The sequence below is a fragment of the Anolis sagrei genome, chromosome Y, assembly GCF_037176765.1.
Source record: "Anolis sagrei isolate rAnoSag1 chromosome Y, rAnoSag1.mat, whole genome shotgun sequence".
NCBI lineage: Eukaryota > Metazoa > Chordata > Lepidosauria > Squamata > Dactyloidae > Anolis > Anolis sagrei.
Window position 1 is genome coordinate 59,632,720 of NC_090035.1, and position 25,991 is coordinate 59,658,710.

Below are 25,991 nucleotides of genomic sequence, written 5' to 3' on the forward strand. Positions count from 1 at the left end.
CTACATCCTGGTGCAGTTTGGAGGAGGATACACCATGGACAATGGGACTTGTAATAATTGCGCTCCCTTCTAAGACCAATACAACTGCCAACAATGATGGATGAGGACCACAATTCACACAGAGAGCCCGTATGACCAACTCTACATCCTGGTGAGGTTTGGAAGAATTTGTCAATGGATGATGGGACTTGCAGTCACTTCACTCACTTCCTGAGACCACTGAGACCCTCGCCAATGACTGATCAAGACCAAACTTGGCACACAGAGTCCCCATGACCCACTCTACATCCTGGTGTACTTTCAAGGAGGACAGACCATGGATGATGGGACTTCAAGTACCTCCACTCCCCAAGACTGCTGCAACTCTCATCTAATGTCCGATGAAGACCAGACTAGGCACACAGAGCCCCCATGACTCACTCTATATCCTGCTGCAGTTTTGGAGGAGGATGGACGATGGTGATGTGACTTCCAGTACCTTCACTCACATTCTGAGACCTCTGCATACCACATGCAATGACTGATCAAGACCAAACTTGGCACATAGACCTCTCATGACCCATTTTACGTTCTGTTGTCATTTGGAAAAAATTCGAGATGGATGATGGGATTTGCAGTAACCTCGCTCACTTTCTGAGACCACTGAGACCCTCCCCAATGACTGATCAAGACCAAACTTGGCACACGGAGCCCCAATGACCCACTCTACACCCTGCTGCACTTTCAAGGAGGACAGACCATGGATGATGGCACTTCAGGTACTCCCTTCGCAAGATTGCTTCAATCCTCATCTAATGACCGATCAAGACCAAACTTGGCACACACAGCCCCCATGACCCACCCTACATCCCGGTGCTGTTTGAAGGATGGACGATGGATGATGGGACTTGCAGTATGTTCACTCACTTCCTGAACCCATAGCGACAGTCATTCAAAAACCAATAAAGACCAAACTTGGAACAGAGAGCCCCCATGGCCAACTCAACATTCTGGTGAGTTTTGGGGGAGTACAGACTATGGATGATGGGACTTCAAGTACCTCCACTCACTTCCCAAGACCTCTGCAACACTCATCTAATGACCAATCAAGACCAAACTTGGCATAAAACCCCGATGACCCACTCTCCATCCTGGAGCAGTTTGGAGGAGGATGGACCACAGATACTGGGACTCTCAGTACCTTCACTAACTTCCTGAGACAACTGCAAGTCATATAAATAACTGATAAAGACCAACCTTGGTACACAATTTCTTTCTCAAATAACCCGGGCTGTGCCGGGTCCCCAAGCTAGCCTATAATAAATGAGAGTGTTTGTATGCGGTGGACGGAAGTACGGCGGACAGAAGTGCGGAGGACGTAGGGCGGTGTATGTGCCAGCTTTCTGATTGGCTGCCACTGTGAACTATTTGCATATTGTCTCTGATTGGCCAGCCTGAAAGTTCCAAGATTCTGACGTGACAAGAGAGCAGAGAAAAAGGCCTTAGGCTGTGTCAGAAAATTACCAATACAGGCCAAACATGGCACACAGAGCCCCCATGACCCACTCTACAATCTGGTGCTGTTTGGAGGAGGATGGATCATGGATGATGGGACTTGTAGTACCTTCACTCACTTCCTGAGACTACAGCAACATTCATCCAATTACCAATAAAGACCAAACTTGGCACATAGAGCCTCCCTGACCCAATCTACATCCTACTGTAGTTTAGAGGAGGATGAACCATGCACGATGGGACTTGCAGCCCTATCACTCACTTGCTGAGATTGCTGAGAACCTCATCCAATAACTGATCAAGACCAAACTTGGCACGTAGACCTCTCATGACTCACTTTATCTCCTGGTGTGGTTTGGCCGAGGATGGACCTTGGATTATGGGACTTGCAGTACCTTTGCTCAATTCCTGAGACCACTGCAACCCTCATCCAATTACCAAAAAAGACCAAACTTGACACACTGAGTCTCCATGACGCACTCTACATCCTGATGCAGTTTGGAGGAGGATGCACCATGGACAATGGGACTTGCAATACCTGCACTACTTTCCTAAGACCAATACAACTGCCAACAATAATGGATCAGGACCACAATTCATACTGAGAGACCACATGACCCACTCTACATCCTGGTGCAGTTTCCAGCAGGATGGACCATGGATGATGGGACTTGAAGTACCTCCACTCACTTCCCAAGACTGTTCCAACCCTCATCTAATGACCAATCAAGACCACAGTTGGCACACAGAGCCCCCATGACCCATTCTACAACCTGGTGCTGCTTGGAGAAGGATGGACAATGGATGAAGGGTCTTCCAGTACCATCACTCACATTCTGAGACCTCTGCAAACCTCATCCAATAACTGATCAAGACCAAAGTTGGCATAAAACACCCCCATGACCCATCCATGGACCATGGATGATGGTACTTGAAGTAACTCCACTCACTTCCCAAGACTGCTGCAACCCTCATCTAATGACCGATCAAGACCAGAGTTGGCACACAGAGCCCCCATGGGCCACTCTACATCTTGGTGCTCTTTGGAGGATGGACCATGATGATGGGACTTCAAGTACCTCCACTCACTTCCCAAGACTGCTGCAATCCTCATCTAATAACCAATCAAGAACAAATTTATTTATTTATTTATTTCGTGTACTTCTACCCCGCCCTTCTCAACCCCTGAAGGGAGGCTCAGGGCAGCTTACAAAAGGCATAATTCGCTGGCTGCCCAATAACGCAGATAAACATATAAGACAGTAATTAAAACAGTTATAACAGTTAAAAACAATCAGTATATATCACAGTCAATAAACTAACCTCATACTCAGCGTTTGCTAACTCAGAGTCCATAACTTCATTCTATTGTCTATTCTTATCAGTCGTCGTAGTCCTTTGTTTATCTGCCAGATTGCCCAAACGCCTGGTCCCAAATCCATGTTTTTAATTTCCTTCTAAAGGAAAGGAGGGATGTCGCTGATCTAATTTCCTTAGGGAATGAATTCCATAGGTGAGGGGCCACCACCGAGAAGGCCCTGCTCCTCATCCCCACCAATCTCACTTGTGATAGATGTGGGGTCGAGAGCAGGGCCTCCCCAGAAGATCTTAAACGCCGAGGTGGGACATAGAGAGAGATCCGTTTGGACAGATACGCTGGGCCGGAACCGTATAGGGTTTTGTAGGTCAAAACCAGCACTTTGAATTGTGCTTGGAATTGAATCGGCAGCCAGTGGAGCTGACATAGCAGAGGGGTGGTATGCTCCCTGTATGACGCTCCAGTGAGTACTCTGTCTGCCTCCCACTGGACTAATTGAAGTTTCCGAACAGTCTTCAAAGGCAACCCCACGTAGAGTGCATTGCAGTAATCTAATCGGGATGTAACAAGAGCGTGGACCACTGTGGCCAGATCCGACTTCCCAAGGTACGGGCGCAGTTGGCGCACAAGTTTTAATTGTGCAAAAGCTCTCCTGGCCACCGCTGAGACCTGGGGTTCCAGGCTCAGCGATGAGTCCAGGATCACTCCCAAGCTGCGAACCTGCGTCTTCAGGGGGAGTGTAACCCCATCTAACACAGGCTGTAACCCTATGCCCTGTTCGGCCTTACGACTGACCAGTAGGACCTCTATCTTGTCTGGATTCAATTTCAATGTGTTAGCTCTCATCCAGTCCGACACAGCAGCCAAGCACCGATTCAAGGTCTGGACAGCCTCCTTGGCGACAGGTGAGAAGGAGTGATAGATTTGGACATCATCTGCGTAGAGATAACATCTCATTCCGAAACTCAGAATGATCTCCCCCAGCGGCTTCATGTAAATGTTAAATAACATCGGGGACAGGATTGAACCCTGTGGGACTCCACACAACGGTTGTGGGGCTGAACAGGTGTCACCCAGTAATACCTTCTGGGACCGTCCCTGAAGAAAGGATCGGAGCCATTGCAGGTCAGTGCCCCTGAGACCCATATCTATGAGGCACCCCAGAAGGACACCGTGAATGACGATATCGAAGGCCGCTGAGAGGTCCAGCAGAACTAACAGGGACACACTTCTCTTGTCTAGTTCCCAGCAAAGATCATCTACCAAGGCAACCAAGACTGTCTCAGTTTCATGTCCTGACACAAAGCCAGACTGTGCCGGGTCTAGATAATCAGTGTCTACCAGAAATCCCTGGAGTTGTGCCCCCACCACACGTTCCATGACTTTGCCCATCAAACACACACCAAGAGGAGGTCATTAGCAACCTCCAGATGGAACAAACACGAAAACTTCCCGTCTCATGCACAAGCTGTGGCATGTTCAGCTTTTTTACACTACAATTACTCAATTACATCTGCCCCAAGTGTACACAGATCACTCGCATGGAACACAGGATACGACAACTCGAGGACCGTATTAACACCCTTAAGGACATTCAGGAACTTGAGCTGTTCTTAGACACCACACACCACACTGGCCTAGACACGCAGCCCATATCACACCAACATTACGGGGAGGCTCAACAGAGCAGCACCTCAGATGTGGACAACCCTCAGGCTTGGAGAAATGTCACCCTTAGAAGGACACATAGGACCCGGAAGCCTCCTCAGAATACTTCCGCTCAGCTGCAGTTACACAATAGATTCCAAATTCTCATACAACTACCACCTGATCAAGAAACACAACATATTGGGGAAGACCAGAATGGCTTAGATACTGATCAGTGGCTCATCCTTGATCAGTGTGCGGGGGATAGCCCTGACTGGGACAACACTTCACAACATTCACACTTGCACAATCCTGCAGGTGTACCATCCCCAACCATAGACCAGGAGCAACAGGAACACATACAGGAGAACCATAGGCTCTTGGACGAATCTCAATGGATTGTCCTTGACGAATGCACCGGGGATGTCGAGGAGGAGGACAACACTTTTCACCTACACAATTCACACCAACAGGATCACGTTTCTGGAGACCAACACACTACATTGCACAAAAGGGGCCCTGTCATTCCTGAAAGTAAACAGGTCTTGGTAGTAGGCGACTCCCTCCTTAGAGGAACGGAAGCTGTCATTTCCAGACCGGATGGGATGGCTCGAGAAATATGCTGCCTACCGGGGGCAAAAATACACCATATCACTCAGAGGCTCACCAGGCTCCTCAAGCCCTATCACCGTCCTCCCCTCATGTTGATTCATGTAGGAACCAATGATACTGCAAGGCATACGTTTCAAAAGATCACAAATGATTTTCGAGCTCTAGGAGCAAAGCTAAAAGAATGTAATGTACAGGTGGTCTTTTCATCCCTCCTCCCTGTTGTAAGACACGGACCCACAAGAGCCAGAAAAATAGTACAGGTCAATGACTGGCTTAGAAAATGGTGTCAGGAGGAACGCTTTGGCTTCCTCGACCATGGCCTGCTTTTCTAGGAGGATGGCCTACTGGCAAGGGATGGGGTGCATCTCACACAAGTAGTAAAAACACCTTTTTGCTCACAGACTCGCAAACCTCATTAGACGCACTTTAAACTAGGTCCACCGGGGGAGGGGGACAACAGCCTTGCGAACACTACTTTACCCATAATGTCTGGGAATCGCCAGAAGGCTAAACGGAGGGCTGCACAAACACAACAAGGACCAAGTACCAAAAACACAATAATCCCAATTAAACAGCTCAAGGGAAGATCCCAGGGGCTCACATGTCTTTACACTAATGCACAGAGCATGGGAAATAAACAAGACGAATTCCAACTTTTAGCACAATACCACAAATATGATATCATAGGGATCACTGAAACCTGGTGGGATGACTCCTATCGCTGGAATGTAGATATCGAGGGGTATAACCTCTTTCACAGAAACCGAACAAAGGGGAGAGGAGGCGGAGTAGCCTTATATGTCAAAAACTCATGCTTCAGAAGAGATTCAAGACAGCAATCTGGGAAACCAGCTTGAAATCATCTGGATAAGAATCAAGGGAACTGGGACACAAAAAGATGTCATTGTAGGCGTCTACTACAGACCCCCAAGCCAGGAGGAAGAACTTGATGAAGTCTTCTGCCAACAGTTGACCAAACAGGCACAGAAAAGAGATGTAGTAGTCATGGGCGATTTCAACTATCCCGATATTTGCTGGAAAACAAACTCGGCCAAGAGTACAAGGTCCAACAAATTCCTCGCTTGCCTGGCAGACAATTTCATGGTCCAGAAGGTAGAAGAGGCAACAAGGGGATTTGCTACTCTTGATCTCATCCTAACAAATGCGGAGGACCTGATCGATGCGGTCGAAGTGGAAGGATCCTTAGGGGCAAGTGACCATGTGCTCCTGCAATTTGAGGTACAAAGGAAGGCCGAAACTAAGACAAGTCAAACCCGCATTTTGGACTTTAGGAGAGCTGATTTCCAAAAAATGAAGGAAACGCTGAGCAGCATTCCGTGGACACAGATACTAAAAGACAAGGGAGTTACGGATGGATGGGAATTTCTCAAGAGTGAAATACTCAAGACGCAATTGCAAACCGTACCAACAAAGAGAAAAAATAGGACAAGTGCAAAGAAGCCAGAATGGATGTCCAAAGAACTTCTAACTGTGCTAAGACACAAAAGAGACATGCACAAGAAGTGGAAAAAGGGAGAAATCACCAAAGAAGAATTCAAACAAATAGCCAACACCTGTAGGGAAAAGGTCCAAAAGGCTAAAGCAAAAAACGAGCTCAGACTTGCCAGGGACATTAAAAACAATAAAAAGGGCTTCTATTCTTATGTCAGTAGAAAAAGGAAAAACAAGGAGGCGATAGGACCTCTTCGCGGAGAAGATGGGGCAATGCTGACAGGGGATAGGGAAAAGGCAGAACTACTTAATGCCTTCTTTGCCTCGGTCTTCTCACAAAAAGAGAGTCTTCAACCTCAGCAAGATGGAGTGGATGAGGGATTGGAGGACATCCAACCCCAAATTGGGAAAGAAGTCGTCCAGGAATACCTGGCCGCTCTTAATGAGTTCAAGTCCCCAGGGCCAGATCAACTACACCCCAGAGTATTGAAGGAACTAGCGGAAGTCATTTCGGAACCATTGGCAACCATCTTTGAGAGTTCTTGGAGAACGGGAGAAGTTCCAGCAGATTGGAGGAGGGCCAATGTGGTCCCAATCTTCAAGAAGGGAAAAGAGGATGACCCAAACAACTACCGTCCGGTCAGCCTCACGTCGATACCGGGCAAGATTTTGGAAAAGATTGTTAAGGAAGTGGTCTGCAAACACTTAGAAACAAATGCAGTCATCGCTAATAGTCAACATGGATTTATCAAAAACAAGTCATGCCAGACTAATCTGATCTCTTTCTTCGATAGAGTTACAAGCTGGGTAGATGCGGGGAACGCCGTGGATGTAGCGTACCTGGATTTCAGTAAGGCCTTCAACAAGGTCCCCCATGACCTTCTGGCAAGGAAACTAGTCCAATGTGGGCTAGGCAAAACTACGGTGAGGTGGATCTGTAATTGGTTAAGTGGACGAACACAGAGAGTGCTCACTAATGCTTCCTCCTCATCTTGGAAAGAAGTGACAAATGGAGTGCCGCAGGGTTCCGTCCTGGGCCCGGTCCTGTTCAACATCTTTATTAATGACTTAGATGAAGGGCTAGAAGGCATGATCATCAAGTTTGCAGACGACACCAAATTGGGAGGGATAGCCAATAGTCCAGAGGACAGGAGCAGAATTCAAAACGATCTTGACAGATTAGAGAGATGGGCCAAAACTAACAAAATGAAGTTCAACAGTGACAAATGCAAGATACTCCACTTTGGCAGAAAAAATGAAATGCAAAGATACAGAATGGGGGACGCCTGGCTCGAGAGCAGTACATGTGAAAAAGATCTTGGAGTCCTCGTGGACAACAAGTTAAACATGAGCCAACAATGTGATGTGGCGGCAAAAAAAGCCAATGGGATTTTGGCCTGCATCAATAGGAGCATAGTGTCTAGATCTAAGGAAGTAATGCTACCCCTCTATTCTGCTTTAGTTAGACCACATCTGGAATATTGTGTCCAATTCTGGGCACCACAATTCAAGAGAGATATTGACAAGCTGGAATGTGTCCAGAGGAGGGCGACTAAAATGATCAAGGGTCTGGAGAACAAGCCCTATGAGGAGCGGCTTAGGGAACTGGGCATGTTTAGCCTGAAGAAGAGAAGGCTGAGAGGAGACATGATAGCCATGTATAAATATGTGAGAGGAAGCCACAGGGAGGAGGGAGCAAGCTTATTTTCTGCTTCCTTGGAGACTAGGACGCGGAACAATGGCTTCAAACTACAAGAGAGGAGATTCCATCTGAACATTAGGAAGAACTTCCTGACTGTGAGAGCCGTTCAGCAGTGGAACTCTCTGCCCCGGAGTGTGGTGGAGGCTCCTTCTTTGGAAGCTTTTAAGCAGAGGCTGGATGGCCATCTGTCAGGGGTGATTTGAATGCAATATTCCTGCTTCTTGGCAGGGGGTTGGACTTGATGGCCCATGAGGTCTCTTCCAACTCTTTGATTCTATGATTCTATGATTCTATGAAATAGGGGAGATTGGAAACTGGCCGATAGTTGTCTAATTGAGTGGGATCCAGTGATAGTTTCTTCAACAGCAGTTTTATGATAGCTTGTTTTAAGCTCATTGAAAATTTTCCCTCCTGTAAGGAGGCATTAACCATCACCTTCACCCACTCTGCCAAACCTCCTCTGGCTTCTCTTATCAGCCAGGATGGACAGGGGTCTAGGATGCATGTGGTAAGTCGCACCTCTCCAAGGATCCTGTCCACATCCTCAAGCTGAACCAATTGAAATGAATCCAATGAAAGCGGACAAGCAGATGCTTGCATTACATCCTCAGAGGCTGCTATTAATATAGCGTCAAAATCCAACCGAATCTGCGCAATTTTAACCGCGAAGAATCAAGCAAATGCCTCAAAGTGAGCCACCGTGTTATCAAACTTGACACACAGAAACCCCATTAGCCACTCTACATTCTGGTTCCCTCACTCACTTCCTGAAACCACAGCGACACACCCTCCAAATACCAATAAAGACCAAACTTGGCACAGAGAACCCCCATGGCCAACTCAACATTCTGGTGAGGTTTGGAGGAGGATGGACCACAGATGATGGGACTCGCAGTACCTTCATTAACTTCCTCAGACCACTGCAAGCCATATAAATAACTGATAAAGATCAAACTTGATACACAATTACTTTCTCAAATAACCCGGGCAGCGCCGGGTCCCCAAGTTAGTATATAATAAAAGAGAGTGTTTGTGGGTATGTGGAGGAAGTGTATGTGGCAGCTTTCTGATTGGCTGCCACTGTGGTGCTATTTGCATATGGTCTCTGATTGGCCAGCCTCAACAGGAGCCCCTGGTGGAGCAGAGGGTTAATGAGAGAAGCGGGGACTTGATAGAAGCCTCCCACAAGGATGGTAAAACATCAAAACATCCTGGCGTCCCCTGCGCAACGTCCTCGCAGACGGCTAATTCTCCCACACCAGAAAGAACTTGCAGTTTCTCAAGTTGCTCCTGACACAACAAAAAAAATATTCTAACATTCTCAAATGGATGAGAAGAGAAAGGAAAGGGCCTGAAGGATTTACAGTACCTTCACTCACTCTACATCCTACTGCAGTTTGGAGGAGGATGGACCATGGATGATGGGACTTGCAGTACCATCACTCACTTTCTGAGACTGATGGATCAGGATCACAATTCACACAGAGAGCCCGCATGACATACTCTACATCCTGGTGTGGTTTGGAAAAATTTGGAGATGGATGATGGGACTTGCAGTAACTTGCAGTAATTTCCTGAGACCACTGAGGCCCTCGCCAATGACTGATCAAGACCAAACTTGGCACACAGAGCCACCCTACATCCCAGTGCTGTTTGAAGGAGGATGGACGATGGATGATGGGACTTGCAGTACCTTCACTCACTTCCTGAAACCACAGCGACACTCATCCAAATATAAATAAAGTCCAAACTTGGCACAGAGAGCCCCCATGGCCAACTCAATATTCTAGTGAGGTTTGGGGGTGAACAGACTATGGATGATGGGACTTCAAGTATCTCCACTCCCCAAGACTTCTGAAACAGTCATCTAATGACTGATCAAGACCAAACTTGGCACACATAGCTCCCATGAACCACTCTCCATCCTTGAGCAGTTTGGAGGAGGATGGACCATTAACTTCTTGAGACTACTGCAAGCCATACAAATAACTGATAAAGATCAGCCTTGATACATAAATAACCCGGGCAGCGCCAGGTCCCCAAGCTAGTATATAATAAACATCAAAGTTTATACGTGGAGGATGGGAGAGAGGTGTATGTGGCAGCATTCTGATTGGCTGCCACTGTGGTATGATTTGCATAAGGTCTCTGATTAGCCAGCTTTAACATTCTAAGATTCTGATACGCTGCCACTATGGTACAATCAGCATATGGTCTCTGATTGGCCAACTTCAACATTCCGAGGTACAATTTGCAAATGGTCTCTGATTGGCCAACCGCAACATTCCGAGAAGCAGAGGGAATAGGAAAGGGGCCTGTAGCTGTCAGGAATGGGTGGAGTTGAAGTCCAAAACACTGTGTGGCCCCCAACAATGACAGAACAAGACCAAACCTGGCACACAGACAGCTCCCCCCCCCCCCGGGCAACGACCCACTCTACATTCCGGTGCAGTTTGAGCGAGGATGGACCATGGATGATGGGACTTGCAGTAGTTTAACTCAGTTCCTTAGAGCACTGTGGCCCACACCAATGACGGATCAGGACCAATTATGGCACACTGAGGCCCAATGGCCCACTTTAAATATGGCAGGTTTAGGGCAGGATGGGGCACGAATACTGTCCTGGGATTTGCAGTACCTTCACCTGATTCACTTCCCACAGAACATTGTAGCCCCTACAAATCACAGACGAGGCCCAAACTTGGCACACAGAGTACTCATGGCCCACTCTACATCCTGATGCAGTTCTAAGGGGGATGGACCATGGATGATGAGACTTGCAGTACTTTTACTCAGTTAATGAAATCATTGCAACCCTCATCCAATGACTCACCAAGACCAAAATGGCACACAGAGCCCTCAGGACCACTCTACATCCTGCTGCAGTTTGGAGGAGGGCGGACCACAGATGATGGGACTTGCAGTACCTTCACTCACTTACTGAAAGCACTGCGACCCTCATCCAATAACTGATCAAGACCAAACTTGGCAAACAGAGCCCCCATGACCCATTCTACATCCTGCTGCAGTTTGGAGGAGGATGGGACTTCAAGTACCTTCACTCACTTCCTGAAAACAATGCAACTGTCATCCAATGACCAATAAAGACCAAACTTGGCATACAGAACCGCCATTACCCACTTTCTCTAATAACCCGGGCAGAGTCGGGACCCTAAGCAAGTATATAATAAAAGTCAAAGTTTGTGTGCGGTGGAAGTGTGGCAGACGTAGGATGTGTATGTGGCAGCTTTCTGATTGGCTGCCACTTTGGTACAAGTTGCATAAGATCTCTGATTGGCCAGCCTGAAAACATCCTCAAGTGGCTGAGAGGGGAAAGGAAATTTGCATATTTTTTCTGATTGGCCAGCCTCAACAAGAGCCCTGGTGGTGAAAAGGGTTAATGAGAGAAGCGGGGACATGAGAGAAGCCTCCCACAAAGATGGTAAAATATCAAAACATCCTGGCATCCCCTGGGCAACGTCCTTGCAGACAGCCAATTCTCTCACACCAGAAACGACTTGCAGTTTCTCAAGTCGTTCCTGACACGACAAAAAAAATTCTAACATTCGCAAATGGATGAGAAGAGAAAGGAGAGGGCCTGAGAGATTTGCAGTACCTTCACTCTACATCCTACTGCAGTTTGGAGGAAGATGGACCATGGATGATGGGACTTGCAGTACCATCACTCAGTTTCTGAGACTTCTGTGACTGCCATCCAATGACTGATCTACACCAAATTTGGCTCATAGGCCTCTCATGATCTACTTTACGCCCTGCTGTGGTTTGGCCGGGGATGGACCATGGATTATGGGACTTGCAGTACCTTTGCTCAATACCTGAGGCCACTGAAACCCTCACCCAATTACTGACAAAGACCAAACTTGGCACACTGAGTCTCCATGATGCACTCAACATCCTGCTGCATTTTGGAGGAGGATGCACCATGGATAATGGGACTTGCAATGCATGCACTCCCTTTCTGAGACCATTACAACTGTCAACAATGATGGATTGGGATTACAATTCACACAGAGAGCTCGCATGACCCACTCTACATCCTGGTGCGGTTTGGAAAAAATTAGAGATGGATGATGGGACTTGCAGTACCTTCACTCACTTCCCTCGCCAATGACTGATCAAGACTAAACTTGGCACATAGAGCCCCCATGACCCACTCTACATCCTGATACACTTTCTAGGAAGACAGACCATGGATGATGGGACTTCAAGTACCTCCACTCCATTACCAATACTGCTGCAACCCTCATCTAATGACCAAGCAAGACCAAACTTGGCACACAGAGCCCCCATGATCCACTCTACATCCCGGTGCTATTTGAAGGAGGATGGAAGACGGATGATGGGGCTTGCAAAACCTTCACTCACTTCCTGAAACCACATCGACACTCACCAAATACCAATAAAGACCAAACTTGGCACAGAGAGCCCCCATGGCTAACTCAATATTCTGGTTTGGGGGAGAACAGACTATGGATGATGGGACTTCAAGTACCCCCACTCACTTCCCAAGACTTCTGCAACACTCATCTAATGACCCACAGAGCCCCCATGACCCACTCTCCATCCTGGAGCAGTTTGGAGGAGGATGGACCACAGACGATGGGACTCACACTACCTTTACTAACTTCCTGAGACCACTGCGAGCCATATAAATAACTGATAAAGACCAACCTTGATATATAATTCTTTTCTCAAATAACCCGGGCAGCGCCAGGTCTCCAAGCTAGTAAACAATAAATATACTGGGTTGGAGTGTGATAGCAGAAGCAAAGGATATGAATAAAGCCAGAGGTGCAGGGATAGTAATGGAAAACTCATTAAAATTGGAAATACTAGAAACAATAGTAGATAAGGAAGGGAGATATAGTGCTAATATTTAAAATAAATGGCAGGAAATATACAATAGGAAATGTATTTGGCCCAAATATAGGACAGAAGAAATACTTTAGAAAGTCGTTCAGGAGAGTACGAGAAATTTATCAATGGAAGCTAATTAACTATTCCATATGCCCAGCTATGAACACAGATGGAGTTTGAGGGGACTTTAATATGGACATTAGAAAAAAACTTTTAAAAGAATAGAAATTGGAGGATATATTTGACGGAAACTCTATAAACCAAAGGCCAACATATTTCTCACATAGTTATAAATGTTTTACATGGATAGATTACATTTTTTTTTAAAAAAAAACACTAACAGGTCTAGAATTCTAAACAGGGAAACACAACCAATCTGGATTTCATACCATGCGCATATTATAGTGGAGTCAAAGATAGAGGTGCCAGAGGAAACAGAGGTAATAAAAACTTGGAGATAGAAAAAAAATTATAATTAAGATAGAAAAACTTAAGAAAGAATTATTAGAGAAAATAAAAAATACTATATAGAGAATAGGGGCTCAGCAAGTATAGAAACAATCTGGGATACAGCAAAAATGGTAATTAGGGATTATTGCATAGCAAAAGAAGTGGCAATAAAGAAACAGCAAGATAAAGGAAGGGGAAAATGTTTAGAGAAATAGAGGAAACACAAAACTATTACAAAGTAAATACCAAGCACAGGTGAAAGTAAAGTTGGAAAAATTTAAAAGAAAACAATTAGAAGAAATTGATAATTTGGACTTAGGGGGAAAAGAGGGATTTATCTATATAAATACAAATGTAATGTTCATTTTTGGGATTAACATAACTCTAAAACCACCAGACGAATTGCTGCCAAATTTGGCCACAAGACACCTACTAACCCAAGGAGTGGCCATCACTCAAAAATTGATTTTGTCATTTTGGAGTTGTAGTTACTGGGATTTATAGTTTACTTACAATCAAAGAGCATTCTGAACTCCAGCAATGATGAAATTGAACCAAATGTGGCACACACGACTCTCATGACCAACAGAAAACACTAGAAGGGTTTGTTGGGCATTGACCTTGAGTTTGAGAGTTGTAGTTCACCTACATCCAGAGAGAACTGTGGACTCAAAGAATGATGGATCTGGACCAAACTTGGCACGAATATTCCATATGCCCAGCTATGAACACAGATGGAGTTTGAGGGAAATAGACCTTGACATTTGGGAGTTGTAGTTACTGGGATTTATAGTTCACCTACAATCAAAGAGCATTCTGAACCCCATGAATGACAGAATTCAGCCAAATTACCGACACAGAACCCCCATGACCCACAGAAAATACTTAAGGCCATCCAGTCCAACTCTCTTCACCAGGGCAAGAAAACGTAATCAAAGGCTTCCTGACAAAGAGCCATCCAACCATAGATATAGATAGATATATATGATTCCCATGCACACAGAAATAGTATCCTAGATTTGAAAGGGGCCCCTAAAAAAGGACAATTATATGTTTCATTTTCCAGACTAGGCAAACCAGACAATCTCCACATCAACACTGACAAATAAACAGCAAAAAAATACTGTTTACCCACAAGCATAAAGAAAATACATACATTAGAAACCAAAACTTTGTAATTATTTTATTTTCCAGATCACCAGACTGGGCCACAGCAACATGTGGCAGGGACGGTTAGTTTAAAATAATTTTCTAACACAATATAAAAATACAATGAAAAAAATTGTCTAGTTATTTGAAGAATGTGAAAGAGAAAGAAAGAGTTACCCAGTTAAAGAATAAATTTAATAAAAAGGTGGATTTAAGCAAGGAAATAAGAGAGGTATTTGTAGATTTTTACCAGGACTTATATATAAAAAAAATATGGAGGAAGATTTAATGAAAATATACAAATTATAGATAGAGAAGACAATAGGAAACTAGGAACAGAAATAATATATCAAGAAATAGAACAGGTGATCGAAATATTGAAAAATGCAAAATATCCAGGAAGTGATGGTTACACTGCAGAATTTTATAAAGAAATGAAAGAAATAATAATACCAGAATTGAATAATTTATTCAATAAAATAATGAAAGGAGGAAAAACCCCATATACATGAAAAAAATCAGAGATAACCGTGAGAAAGAATGGGAAAGACTCAGCCGATCCTAATTCATACAGACCTATTAGCCTCCTAAATCAAGATTATAAAATATTCACACAAAAAATAGTAAATAGAATAGCGGAGATTATAACTAAAATAATAAAGGATGTTCAATACGGCTCTATAAAAGGCAGAAATATTGTGCACTATAAAAAATGTTTTAAACATTCTCAATCATAACAAAATAATGCACTCTTAAAGCTAGACATCTATAAAGCTTTTGGCTCATTAAACCACGACTATCTGTTGCAATTAATGGGTAGCTACATATTTGAAACTCCATTTACCAAAATAATAAAAAAATATAGCAACACAAGAGCAAGAATAAGAGTGAAGGATTATAAAAAAAACTTTAAAATAGAAAGCAGAGTAAAACAAGGTTATCCTCTATCTCCACTATTATTTGCATTAGCAATGGAAATTCTGGCAGATAGAATAAGAAACAATGGCAGAACAAAAGGATAGATTAGGAATGAAGACGTGAAGATAAATCTTTACGCTGATGACATTTTACTAATAATGGAAAACCCAGAAGAAGCAATAAGAGAAATACAAATAATTTTAAAAGATTTTGAAAGGTATTCAGGATTGAAAGTGAATATGAGTAAATCAGAAATGCTTGTATACAATATGGGGGAAAGAGAACAGAAAGAGCTGCAGACAAAAATGGGAGAAATAAAAATAATAAGAAATAAAATAAAATATCTAGGCATAATTATTACAGAAAAAATAATCAAGTTAAAAGGGGCCAATTATGGGGCAATATGGAAAAAATCCAGGAAAAAATTAAAGCCTAGAGGGATTGACAATTAAGTTTCCCATGGAAAATACAAGCACTGAAAATGTGCATAATTCCCAAATTACTATATCTTTTCCAAACCTTAACAATAAAAATAGAATATAAACAATTAAAAGAATGGGATAATTCTTTGAGAATAGATATATGGGAAAAGGAGAAAAAAATAATGAAAATGATTCAATATACCCCAAGGAGATTTCTTGGATGGGAATTTCCAAATCTACAATATTACTATGAGGCTTTCCAATTAAGATCATTATTAGAAATATGTTTAATGAAGATAAATGGATCAAAATAGAGGATGAAATAAATGTAAGTTGGGGAAAATATGGATTATACACTAGAGATATTAAAGAAATAGAAGAAAAATGGCACCAAGAAAGGTAACATACAATTGTTGGCAAAAATGGCAAAAACTATGGGCATATAAAATATCAGGAATATATCCTATTAAGAGCAGGGGACTCCCCGAAAGCTTAGCAAATAACTTAGAAGAAAAAGGATTAAGGAGGGTAAAAGATATGTGGAAACAAGATGGAGAGATAATCAATTGGCCAGAGTTTTTGGAAAAGTGTGGGGGGGGGGGGGGAGAGAATTTTTAAAATTACGAGGGATTTGGGAAAGGGTAAAAAAAGAGGCTGCACAGCCTACTGAAGAATTAAAGGAATATATTGCTAAACGCAAGAGAAAAAACAAATAAAGGAACAGTGGCAAAAATATACAATTTAATGGTAGAAGGTAAGGAGTTTATTATTAGACCAATACGTAACAAATGGAATGGGGTTAAATCATTAAGCACACAGGAAATAGAGGAAATAATCAAGAACATGAATAAATTAAACACAGAAAAAAATAATGAACTAGAAAAAAAGATGGTATTAAGATAGTATAGAATCCCTGAACAACTGGCTTATATGGTGAAAGGGATGAATTCAAAGTGTTGACAATGTAATAAAGAAAAAGTATTTTGAAATAAAACAATTGTGGCAAACGATACAAACAAAAATTCAGGACATATTGCAGATAAAAATTCAAACTAATAATGCTTTGCTACTATGGAGAGTGTTGGATCACCCGAATATAACAATCAATTACCAGAAGTTATTAAAAGTAACAATAAGAACCACACATGTAGTGATCGCTAGAGGATGGAAAGACAAATCGAAATGGACATTAAATAATTTGAATGATTATATGTATGATCAAGTGTTGTTAGATATTACGGGAATTATGACTAAGCAAGCAACAAGAACAGACAAACAAAATCACATTGTAAATAGATGGGAGGTATACTTCAACTGGGTGAAAAATGGAAGAGCCAATGATTACATCAAAGAAAAAATACAAAGACTTCACCAGTGGCTGAATCTGCAAGATTAGTAGAAATATACTGTGGTCAAGGAGGGAGAGAGAGGGAGTGAGTGAGAAATATAATTTACATCAGTGCAAACTAGCGTAACGCCATTAATATTTTTTGAATAACTCGGGATTTATGTTTGTAATTTGTGTTTCTACCATAATAAAATATGTTTTAAAAAATCATGGTGGGTCTGTGTGCCATGTTTGGTGCAGGTCTGTGAATTGTGGGGATCACAGTATTCTGTGAAAAGTGAATCAGGTGAAGGTACTGCAAATCTCATCGTTCCTGGTCCATCCTCCCTGTAAACCACACCAGGTTGTAAAGTTGGCCATGTGGGCCCTGTGTACCAAGTTTGGTTTTGATCCGTCATTGGTGTGGGTCACAGTGATCTCAGGAAGTGAGTGGAGGCACTGCAAGACCCACCATCCATGGTCAGTCCTCCAAACTGCAGCAGGATCTAGCAGGTCATGGGGGCTCTGTATAGCAAGTTTTGTCTTTGTTAGGGGCCACAGTGGTCTGCGGGAACCAAAGCGTTTGACAGTACTACAAATCCTATCATCCATTGTCTGACCTCCCCCAAACCTCACCAGGACGTAAAGGGGGGCATGGGGGTTGTGTGTGCCAATTTTTCTCCAGGCCAGTCGCCCGTGCTGGTCGCAGTGGCCTGTAATATTCTCCGTGTCACAAACTCACCAGCCAGCAGAGTTCCTGAGATAACGATGTTTATTCGAAGCCGAGTAGGGATAACAACAACCTTTACTACAGAGAGAGTTTTTATCACCCATCCAGTAGTAGAATACATTACAGGTGTGGCCACCAAAGGCTGTGTCTTAAAGGCACACTATCCTACATCTCCCCTATACATTATAACTACACATTTTACAAAGAATACATTTTATAATAGTATTAAAAATACATATCAAAATTACAAGGATTAACTCATTAAAATTTACAAACTTCATTAACATAACTAGACAGATGAGAAAATACAGTCTTCTTTGGGGCCAGAGGTCACTAGTACTTAGCCCACTGTTGAAGATGGTCTTTACCACCATCCTTCTAAGGAGTATACCTTACAGGTTCAAACACTGGCCTGCCATACGATGTTACATATGTTGGCTGTCTATCTGTTGTTACGTGTGCATCACTTTTGCTCACAGAAACCCATTTAAAACCATTATGTGTTGTGTTTCTTTGAATGATAGATTCAGGTATCTGTTTCCGTAGTTTTAATTGCCGCCTATTACGCTAATATACACGACCTTCCAGATTCTTTATTAGATTTGACCGGAATTGTTTGTATTTTTCTATTACCACGGCAGGAAGCCATCTTTCCTTGTGGTCATTAGATTGCATCCATACCAAATCTCCCTCTTTTAATGGTTGGAGTGGTCTTACTGTTCGATCATGAAAATGTTTTTGTCTCTCCTGAGCTCTTTGTAGATCTTGGCGCACATTAATAGGAATCCTAGGACATAATAAGTCAGTTGTTATAGGAAGTTTAGTTCTCAACATTCTGCCCATCAATATTTGTGCAGGGGAGTACGATAATCCTGTCACAGGTGTATTCCGATACTCCAACAATGCTGCATACAGATCCCCACCTCCATTTCCTACTTTGTGTATAAGTTGTTTTATGGACTGAATGGCTCTTTCTGCCGTTCCATTTGATTGTGGGTATCCTGGACTACTAAAACACTGTTCGAATCCGCATTCTTTAGCAAATATCTTAAATTCTTGACTCGCAAATGGCATATTATTGCTCACCACAGTTAATGGAATTCCATGTCAAGCAAACACGGATTTCAGCTTGACAATGACTGTTCTTGCAGTTTTATCAGGTAAACTTACTACTTCTGGATATTTTGAAAAATAGTCAATCACCAAGTGAAAGGAATGGTTGCCCTGTTTAAATATATCCACTCCCGCCGTTTACTTATTGAACTCCCTATTACATCTGAACAGAAATCTAATTCTTTAAGACAAAAATATTTAATGTGATAGTCACTAATTGGCTAGCAAGCAGTGATGGCACTACTGGAATCTCATGGGGTTTAAGTGGTTCCTTCTGATTATTTGGGGCAAAGCTGGCACATACAGAACAACTTCCAACAGTCAAGTCAATATCTTTTGACATGCCAGGCCAGTACATCAACTGTCTTGCTCTTTCTTTAGTTCTCTGAATCCCTTGATGGGACTCATGCAGCTGTGCAAGTACATTTTGTCTTTGGCTTGCTGGAATGATTATTCTTTCTCCCATTAACAGAACCCCATCCCTACACCATTGTTGTTCATTCATTCAGTCGTCTCCGACTCTTCGTGACCTCATGGACCAGTCCACGCCAGAGCTCCCTGTCAGCCGTCACCACCCCCAGCTCCTTCAAGGTCAGTCCAGTCACTTCAAGGATGCCATCCATCCATCTTGCCCTTGGTCGGCCCTACACCATAACTGATCTTTAACCGGCCAAAAAGATTTTGCTATTGGAGCTACCTTTTGCATATATTTTGGCCATCCTTGCTTTAGGTATGTTTGAATCATCCTAAGTTGGGGATCACTTTTTGTGGCTTCCTGCACTATACCCTTTTTTTCTGGGTGCATGGCTAAGGTGTTTACTTCGTATATAACTTTCTCATCTCCCATCGGGTTTTCCTGACTTCCATGCAAATCAACAGTGGCTCTTGACAAGGTATCAGCCAGATACATAAATTTACCTGGGGTATATACAATATTAAGCTGATATATTTGAAGCTGCAACAACATTCTTTGCAGACGAGCCGGGGCATTGCCTATTGGTTTTTTATAAATTGATTCTAGAGGCTTGTGATCAGTTTGAACTAGAACAATTTTACCAAACACATACTGATGAAATTTTTGTACTGCATATACAACAGCAAGCAATTCTTTCTCTATTTGGGCATAATTTTTCTCTGTTGAACTGAGTGACCTTGATGCATAGGACACTGGCTTATTAACCTGCAGCAGACATGCTCCTAAGCCATCTTTTGATGCATCTGCTTGAATAACAACTGGTTTTGTCACATCAAAATATTGCAGTACAGGTTTGTGAAAGACGCTAGCCAATTGTAGAGGTTGCAATTCCAATTGTACAGGTGCTAGCCAATAGTACAGAACGCACGCACCAATTTTACAGGTGTGGATGATTATGGAGGGAATTAATCTCAATTGTGTATAAGAATTTGTTATAGAGGAGGCCAATTATTGTTTGTAAATTAAGGTAACTGCCACCAACGTGAGGTATTTGAGGTACCACTGATGAGATCAGGCTCAACAGACGCAGATTAATGGAGATGAGACGGTCTTCAACAAAAGTTAACAAGTTTATTATGTACAAAGTGTTACGCAGAATCAATTTGTTGCGCAGTAGCAATTTCCAACATGCCCAGAAACCCAATGCCAAAGACACAGACCAGTCAGAAGAAATAAAACAGTAGAACTTTACTCTTGGATGCAGAGTTGAAAATAAGACAGCTTGGCACATTTACATAGTCTCTGTAAGTAATACAGAATAAATCTTCTGTGTTATAAATCACAGAGCATAACAAAATAAAACATGGTTACTTCACCATAGCATAATCTTCTTGCATCTGCTCTCCAGCAAATCAAACTTCCAACTGCCAGCCGTCTGCAAAAGCCTCAAACTGTTACATTTAAGAGGTGTGGCCTAGTCTTGCTGAGCTGAGCTATTCTGCAGCTGCAGTTAATCATTAACACTTTTGCAAGGCTTTTATGCAAAGTTGTCTTTAACACACACACACTGGGCTTAAAGCAATATAACGTAATACCCCTCCTTGTGTTAAAGAAACCTTCACAAAGCAAATTCAAATATTCCCAAGTTACTTAGAAACTGTCTATGTTTTTGTGTACCCAACGGCTTGGTTAAAATGTCAGCTAGGTTCTTTGCACTTTCACAATATGTCAGTGAAATTCTTCCATCTTTCACTGCATTCCTGACACAATAATATTTTATGTCAACATGTTTACTCCTTTGTTTAACCCTTGCTTGTGTAGCCATCAAAATGCATGTTTGATTGTCTTAAAAAATATTTTTTGGTTCTCCAACAGGAATCAATAGATCCCTCAATAGTTGTTTTAACACACATGACTCTGTGTATGCTTGAGAAAGAGCACCAAATTCAGCTTCACTCGAACTCAGGGCCACAAAACTTTGCTTCTTAGATTTCCAGTCTATGACTGCACCACTAAGCATAAACAAAATGCCAGTTGTTTATTTCCTATCGGGGCTATTTCCGAAATCACTATCTACATAGCCTTCTAGAATTAGTGAATCGTCAGGATTCAGAACTAAACAAAAATTTTGGGTCTCTTTCAAATATCTCAGCAATCTCTTAAGACCATTCCATGCTGCTGTGGTTGGATTATTTGTATACCTGCTCAAGAAATTTACAGAAAAAGCAATATCAACACGGGTGTAATTACTTATATACAACAATTGTCCAATTACACTTTTGTATAAATCCCTCTGTTGAATTGGCTCAGCATTTTCAACCTCATTCTGAAACCCTAAAATCATAGGTGATTGGGCACCTTTGCAATTTTCCATTCTCATGGTTTTCAACACATGCAAGATTTTCCCTTTCTGACTTAACATAAAAACTCCTTGTTCAGTTCTCATGATATATAACCCCAGGAAGTAATGTATTGGCCCAAGGTCTTTTATCTGGAACTGTTGCTTTAACTCCTCAGCAAAATGGTTAATCTCTTTATCACTCTCAGCAATAAAACAAAGATCATCAACATATACTAAAAGAACTTGATAATCGCAATCAACATTCCTAGTATAGACACATGGGTCTGCTCTGCTCCTAACAAAACCCATTTTCAATAAATTTTCACTAAGACAATCGTACCACGCTAGACCAGATTGCTTTAAACCATAAAGGACCTTGTTCAGTTTGAAATATGAATTTGACTCATTGCTTTTGACTCCGGGAGGTGACTTGATGTAAACATCTTCTTTCAAAGTAGCATTCAAATAAGCTGTACTTACATCAAAGTGGTTGACCTTTAATTTCAAACATGCTGCTATATTTAAAGCAATTCTTAGTGAATTTGGGTTAAGAGTAGGTGAATACACTTCTGAGTAATCAATGTCCTTTCTCTGACTAAACCCACATGCTACCAAACGTGCTTTGTGGCCACTTGTCCCTCTGAGTCCACCTTTTGTTTGTAAACCCATTTGGTTTCTATTGGCTTTATACCTTCTGGTAACTTAGCTGGTTCATAGACATTTAACCTCCTCATGCTACTTAATTCCTCCTGCATAGCTTGCAGCCATTTTTCTTTTTTTTCATGAGGTAAACTCTCAACTTTCTCATAAGTTTGAGGTTCATCTGTTACCAAACACACTTTAACTTGCCGGATTTTAAATCTTTCAGGAGCCTTTCTAATTCTTGTGGTCCTCCTGGGTCCTGTGTCTTGACTAGTGCCTTCCTCAGGATGTATCTGCTCTTCCTTTACCTCAACCTCATGTGACTTAGATATTTTAAATTTCTTAGTCACTGGACTATTCTTGAGTTGAGGAGAAGCAGGAGTTGTTGCAGCAGCATTTTCCTGCTCTGAGGTTTGTGTCTCCTCAAGTATTTCCTCATTGCAAACTGGGAGAAACACCTCATGGTTAGCATGTATTCTATCCCAACTTTGAGGACAGGCAAAGTTTGCAGACCTAGAAATTACTATGGACCCATCCTTGTCCAAAAATCTCCACGCCTTAGTACCTTGAGCATATCCAACATGACTAACTTTCTGGATTTCTCCTGACCTTTCCTTCTAATTGCTTTGGGCACTAAAACCCATGCTTGAGTCCCAAAAGCTCTCAGATGTCCCAAAGGTGGCCTTTTTTTTATACAAAAGAAAATATGGGGTATTTTGAATAGGTTCAGATCATATTCTGTTACTTAAGTAATTGGCAGTCATCATTGCCTCTCCCCATAAGTTACTGGGTAACCCTGAGTCTGTCAAGAGAGAATCCTTAACTGTTTGAATCTTTCTCACAAACCTTTCTATTTTGCAATTTTCGGCACTTTGATATGGGCACGTCTGTCTGTGTTTAATCCCTTCTTTCTTCAAGAAACTCTGTAAATTGTGTGATGTGAATTGGCCTCCTCTATCAGTTTGCAAGGCTTTCTCATCTACCTCAAACTGTCTCCTTACGTAAGCAACCCAGTTCTTAAAAGTTTCAAACACTTCACTTTTATGCTTTAACAAAAAACTCCACACAAAATTGGAGTAGCCATCAAGAATACACAAACAATAAATTGCCCCTCCTTTGCTGGGATTTATTTATTTATCGTGTCATCAGCAACCATTGTATTACAATTCTAACAGAGCAAAACAAACACAGAGATTAAAAAGAAAAAGAAAAAGAAAAAAACCACACAGATTTTGTAAATTTGGTATTTGGTTAAATGTCCTTGGACCAGTATCTGGCCACTTGGAGTGCCTCTGGGGTTGCCGCAAGAAGGTCCTCCATCGTGCATGTGGCAGGGCTCAGGGTGCATTGCAGCAGGTGGTCAGTGGTTTGTTCTTCTCCGCACTCGCATGCCGAGGATTCCACCCTGTAGCCCCATTTCTTAAGATTGGCTCTGCATCTCGTGGTGCCAGAGCGCAATCTGTTCAGCGCCTTCCAAGTCGCCCAGTCTTCTGAGTGCCCAGGGGGGAGTCTCTCATCTGGTATCACCCATGAATTGAGGTGCTGGGTTTGGGCCTGCCACTTTTGGACTCTCGCTTGCTGGGGTGTTCCAGTGAGTGTCTCTGTAGTTCTAAGAAAACTATGTCTTGATTTAAGTCGTTGACGTGCTGGCTGATACCCAAACAGGGGATGAGCTGGAGATGTCTCTGCCTTGGTCCTTTCACTATTGGCTGCTACTTCCCGGCGGATGTCAGGTGGTGCAATACCGACTAAGCAGTGTAATTTCTCCAGTGGTGTGGGTCGCAGACACCCCGTGATAATGCGGCATGTCTCATTAAGAGCCACATCCACTGATGAGATGTGTTCCACACTGGGCATGCATACTCAGCAGCAGAGTAGCATAGCGCAAGGGCAGATGTCTTCACTGTGTCTGGTTGTGATCCCCAGGTTGTGCCAGTCAGCTTTCGTATGATGTTGTTTCTCGCGCCCACTTTTTGTTTGATGTTCAGGCAGTGCTTCTTGTAGGTCAGAGCACGGTCCAAAGTGACTCCCAGGTATTTGGGTGCGCTGCAATGCTCCAGTGGGATTTCTTACCAGGTAATCCTCAGAGCTCGGGATGCTTGTCTGTTCTTAAGGTGAAAGGCGCATGTCTGTGTTTTAGATGGATTAGGGATCAGATGGTTTTCCCTGTAATAGGCAGTAAGAGCACCTAGAGCTTCGGAGAGCTTCTGTTCTACCATCTCAAAGCTCCCTGCTTGAGCAGTAATGGCACGATCGTCAGCATAGATGAAACTCTCTGTCCCTTCTGGCAGTGGCTGGTCATTTGTGTAGATGTTGAACATGGATGGAGCAAGCACGCTCCCCTGAGGCAGGCCGTTCTTCTGTTTCCGCCATCTGCTTCTCTGGCCCTGGAACTCAACAAAAAAGCTCCTGTTTTGTAGCAGGTTTCCTATGAGGCAGGTGAGGTGGTAGTCCTTTGTGATATTATACATTTTTCTCAGGAGGAGGCGGTGGTTCACAGTATCATAGGCTGCTGACAAGTCTATGAAGACAGCTCCTGTGATCTGCTGCCTTTCAAAGCCATCTTCTATGTGCTGGGTCAGGTTCAGCACTTGCGATGTGCAGCTTTTGCCTTTTCTGAAGCCAGCTTGCTGTGGGATCAGACAGGGGTCTATATTTTCCATAATTCTATGCAAAATAAGTCTCTCCAGAACTTTGTAGAAGTGGCACAACAGGGAGATTGGTCTGTAGCTTTTTGGGTCATTACGGTCTTTGCCTGGCTTCAAGATGGCGATGACTCTTGCTTTCCTCCAGATTTTGGGGATCTGACAGGATGCAGTGCAGTTGTTCATCAGCTCCAGCAGCCAGCGCCTTGCTTTTGGACCAAAGTTCTTGATTTGTTCCATCCGTAGATCATCCAAGCCAGCTGCTTTGCCATTCTTACATTTGTTGAGAGCCATGTCAAATTCAGTAGATGTAAAGGGTTCATGGAGGTTGTTGTTCTCAATCTCTGGTTGTCTGGCTATTGGTTTCTTTCCTACTTTGGTGGCAAGGTTGGGTTTCCCATTCTTCAAGGGTTGGTGTGCTATCTGATCTGCCTTTATGTTGGCATGGGTATTAGTTTGTGAGGGATCGTTGCTCAGCCGTCTCAGCAGCCTCCACGCCTTCTGGCTGCTCCTGCCCATGTCGACCTCTGTGATCAACTTGATCCACTGTTCTTTCTTGGCTTCAGAGATGGAGGACACAATGCTCTGCGCTGCCTGAAGAGTCTGCTCACTGAATGGGTCTTCGTTGTGGAGCCTGTAATAGTTTTCCAACAAGGCAGCTGTTTCAGGAGTAATGCCCTGGAGGTAGTGGGTTCTGCAGCCTCTCGGTATGGAGGCCCGTGAGCAGGTTTTCACT

At 43.0% G+C, this 25,991-nt stretch overlaps 1 protein-coding gene across 1 annotated transcript in view; it reads left to right on the forward strand.

Annotated features, from left to right (window-relative positions):
• LOC137095330 (zinc finger and BTB domain-containing protein 7A-like) overlaps window positions 1-25,991 on the forward strand; it is a 155,925-nt gene that overhangs the window by 84,804 nt on the left and 45,130 nt on the right. The window lies entirely within an intron of this gene.